This window comes from Trichomycterus rosablanca, chromosome 9 (assembly GCF_030014385.1).
Source record: "Trichomycterus rosablanca isolate fTriRos1 chromosome 9, fTriRos1.hap1, whole genome shotgun sequence".
NCBI classification, from domain to species: domain Eukaryota; kingdom Metazoa; phylum Chordata; class Actinopteri; order Siluriformes; family Trichomycteridae; genus Trichomycterus; species Trichomycterus rosablanca.
The window spans coordinates 16,268,580-16,273,350 of record NC_085996.1 but is presented as its reverse complement, the minus strand read 5'-3'; positions in this window follow the sequence as shown (position 1 = coordinate 16,273,350).

The following is a 4,771-nucleotide window of genomic DNA, read 5'->3' as shown; positions in this document are numbered from 1 at the left end:
GCTGCATATTTTGTTACTCATGAAGTAAAAAATAAAGTATTCTGAAACAATAACTGTCAAATTCAAATATGTACAAAAAACACTCAAGTCTATATATATATATATATATATATATATATATATATATATATATATATATATATATATAAATATTTAGGTTGCCCACCTTTTGTAAATATAAACAAATATTGAATTTGATGCCTGCAACACAAAAAAAAAAAGTTGACAGGTAAAATAAGAGTGAAAAGTTTCTAAGGAATTATATATAATATTATATAATAATACTGTATATAATATTTATATAATAATATATAATATTTTTATATAATTATATATTATATAGTATTTATATTAAATTATAAAATAAGTTACATTATTTTGAAATAAGCAGGTTAATTAGTAACAGGGGTATCATGATACCCTTATAAAAACACATAAAATAATGTCTAAATCATGATAGGGCCATGGTAGCTTAATGTTTAAGGTAATGGACTAGTGATCAGAAGGTTGTTGGTTCAAATCGCACCTCTGCCAGTTGCCACTATTGGGCTTTTGGGCAAAGCCCTCAACCCTCAATTGCTTGGATTATATTTTGGCACAATAGTAGGGCGCTTTGGATAAAAGCATCTGCTAAATGCTGTAAATGTTAAAAGCAGAATCAATCAAAAGTTCAGACTTTGCAAGCTGTGGCATTGAGAACGACATTGAGATCTCCGTGCCAATGTCATAAAGGACCATCCAGACTGTTACCAGTGAAAGGTGGAAAAAGCCAACATCAGCCATATGCAATGGGTTTAGCAATACATCACACAGTCACAAATTCTTTTACTCAGAACTACCACCAATTTAAAGTTATAAGGAAACTTGATGGATATCTCATTCGAAAACTATGGGCACAAATTTGAATTTCTAATACTTTTCAAAAAAGAAATGTATGATTAAATAAATGCCTTGATCATTTTTAAAGATGTTACAATTTAATCTATGTTCATGCTTTTAAATGAGAATTTATAAAATAATAAACATGTATATAACATGTATACCCTGTGATAACTTTAGGATTAAATAATTAAGCAAGGTTTAAATAATAAGAACAACAGTAATGATAACAATAACAACAAGCTAAATTTATTAAATATCAGACATAATTATTAAAGTTATTTTTTCCAAAAAGACTTCTTTCCAGGTTTGGTATAAAGGTGAAAAGGTGACAATTGTTTTGAGCAAAAAAAAAGAACATATTTTTGCCTTGAAAATATTATTAATAGCTCTACCACCCCATCTGCCGGTGAAAATCTGCCATGTTGCCATGTAATGCATTCTTGTCTTGCATCTGTGTAGTTTTTGAATGGGCTAGACTGTTTGTTACCATGTTTCCCTCTGCAACCATAATATCTTGAGACGCTTAATCTAAAAGTCTACTCAGTCCAAATACACAAGTATATTAGAATCCTTTTTAAGACTAGACTCATAATGCCAGTTAATCTTCTCCGTGTTTTTCGGAGGTGTACCCAAATGAAGTACCAGGAGAAAGACCACAAGAAGATAAGATAATCCTTTATTAGTCCAACAGTGGGGAAATTCACAAACAAATTAAAATTAATAATATTTTAACAAAGAATAAACCCATTTGTACATAAAAATCCTAAAACAGTGACTGAAAGAAACAATCAAAACTAGAACCACAGGAACCATGTTGCTATGCGGTATAAACTCTACAAGCTGTTCCACTGTCCCCCAAATAAAATAATAGGTTATAATAACAATAGCACTAAATAACACTTTCTATAATAGTGTTTTTGTTATTTTAGAGTATTTTTCCATATGAGTTAAAAAAAATTAAAACCTGACAAATTATAGTATATATTATTTTTTATAATATATAATAATAAATAATAATTAATTAATAATATATAATTTTGACAAATTATAGTATATATTATAGTATAGGTATATTAACCCTTTCATGCATGAATTATGACAACATGAATAAAAAATTGTCCTAAATGGATTAATTTTCCTTTCAGGCTAATAAAACTACCGAACTGCTTTTTTATTTTAAATGTAATTAATTAAGAGTTATTTATGTGTCCACTCAGGTGCACAGCATGCATCTGAGTTTCACTGAGAGTGATATTTCAGATTAATAGAACATTAATTTTTAGAAATAAATAAAGTAAAATACAAACTTTTAATGATGTACAACAAATGCTATCATGTTTTAACATGTACTGTATTGGCTATGAAAAAACATGAACAGTCTACTGCCCTGTTTGTATGAAAAATCTATTTATGATACGTTAGCAAAGCAGCCAGGGCACAAAAGCACAAGAAATTTCAAGCAAATGTACATGGTCTATTATGTGCATAAAGCATCTTGGCATCTGTGTGCGTTTTTTGCTTCCTTGAGCTAAGGCCAGTAGTTTTCAGGCCCAAATCTGATCTCAGTGCATCTCATCTTGGTACAAATGGTACAAAGAACACCCTGTGATTCTCTTCTGTAAATAATCACGCAAAATTAAAAATATTAATTTAATACTATCGAAAATGGCGTGGTTTACAAAAAAAACAGACGAAGTGTATTTTCACCAAAATATGGATTTAGTCAAATACATTTGGTAGTTGAAATATCCCCAGAATGCATGATGTCCATTTTAGTGAATATGTGGTTAATTGTAATTTACTGCTTTAAAAAATAAATATTTGAACAAAACAATGATTGTATTGATTCTTAGATGTTGCTTTTTGTGCTCAAATTACCAGCAAAGATGCCTATTTTTACCATATGATTTGTTGCAATTATTGGCCACATGGAGGCGCCATACTGGGTTGTTTGGTAGCATCTTCTTAAAAGGCTGTCATGCGTCAATAACAGTAAAACCTACGTACATGGAAAATAATAACTTTTAAATAGCTGTCCACTGTAGTGACCACCATGCTCGAAAGGGTTAAGACCTTGCATGTACTATATTTGACTGTATTTCTTACGGATGAATACAATTGCCTATTAATATAAATGAACATTCAGTTAAAACACTAAAATATTTAAAACTGAAAGCACATTAAAAAATATATATAAAGATAATAAATACTGATATACAAATAATACATATTTAAGTTTAGTTTATAATAATGCTATGGGTTTAACTTTGATTTGCCTATAATTTTTTAAATTAATTTTGTGTATGTAACAAAAGAAAAAAAAGAAAAAAAAAAAAAGAAAAAAAAAAACCTGTTTGGTTCGTAACTGGCTTTAATGTTGATTGGAACAAAAGAGTTATATTAACAGTACAAACATGACTTCAGGAAGAAAAAAAAAAAAGCTTCTCTTCAACCTAACTATTCATCCTGGGATTTAATAAAATTGTATTTGAAGTCCCTGTATCTAAAGTACTGGATTTATTGAGTATTCTGAAGTGATTTTGGAGAGTTTGTCACATTTAACAACAATTTTCACGTAGTGCATACTATAATCATAATATTAATTATTATATGAAACATATTAAAGTACAATCTAAATTCTATAAACTGAGGAAAAACAGACAGCAATGATATGCAAATCCTTTATATCATATACAAATATATAAATGCAGACAGTGCTGTGGAAAAAGGGCCCCAGTATCTTCTATTTTTGCATATTTGTTGAAATTGTTTCAGATCATCAAACCAAACATGAGCATGAGGTCCTGTCACAGTTATTGTCTGCGTATGCTTTATTTTTTTAAATTGTATTTATTTTCAGCCGCTCAGGTGGCGCAGCGGTGAAAAGACACGCTGCAACCAGAGCTGGATTATGAGTACATTGTATCAAATCCAGCTCTGCCTTACCGGTTCGAGGATGAGCGGCTGTATGAGCAACGATTGGCCGGTTGTTCAGTTGGGGGGGTGGGACAAAGAACCGGATGTGGGTCTCTGTCTGTCAGAATGCAATTACGACCTCTGCCAGCTGATTAGAGGCGCCTGCACAGAGATGAGGAAGAGTGCCCTTAGGTTGTGTCTCTCCGCATGCAACTCTAGGTGGCACAACACTCATTAATGTGTGGGTGGCAAAAATGCATCCGGCTGCTGCCCATGTTTCGGAGGGGATATGGGTTAGCTTCGATCTCCTCGGTCAGGGCAGGGTATAGACAGAGAGGAAGTTGAACAATTGGATGCGCTAAAGGGGGAGAAAAAGGGGGAAATTTTTTTTTTTCATTTATATTGGTGTAAAGGTTTGAGCATCAACAAGGCAGGAAAAAGGTTCTTACTGCCATTGTGCTTATGACAATAGAGGCACTATACAATGTGGTATTAACAGGTTATATATTTTTTGTTATAGTGCTATCAGCCGGTTGGATTAGCATTCTGTCCGAAGTACGGTATGGCATTTCGTCCAGTAATTCTGGGGATACGAAACCAACCATGATCCTGACCAGGAAAAAGAGGTGGTAAAAGTTTGCATGTTCTCCTTATGTTCCTGTGGGTTTATGTTCCTCTGGTTTCCTCCCACAGTCCGAAGACATGTAGTAACTAGAAATACTCATTTGCCCTATGTGTAAAAGTGTGTGTGTTCGCCCTGTGATGGACTGGCGACCTGTCCAGGGTATTTCCTACCTTTCGCCCAGTGAATTGTATCCACCATGACCCTGAATTTGATAAAGCAGTGGTAAAACAGACAATGAATTAATGAATGTTTATTTGGTGTAGTAATATCTAGGCTGCATCACCACTAGCTCTTTCTCTGGTCTTTGTCCCTGTTTAAAAAGTAAATAGACAAAAACAAAACTGTATG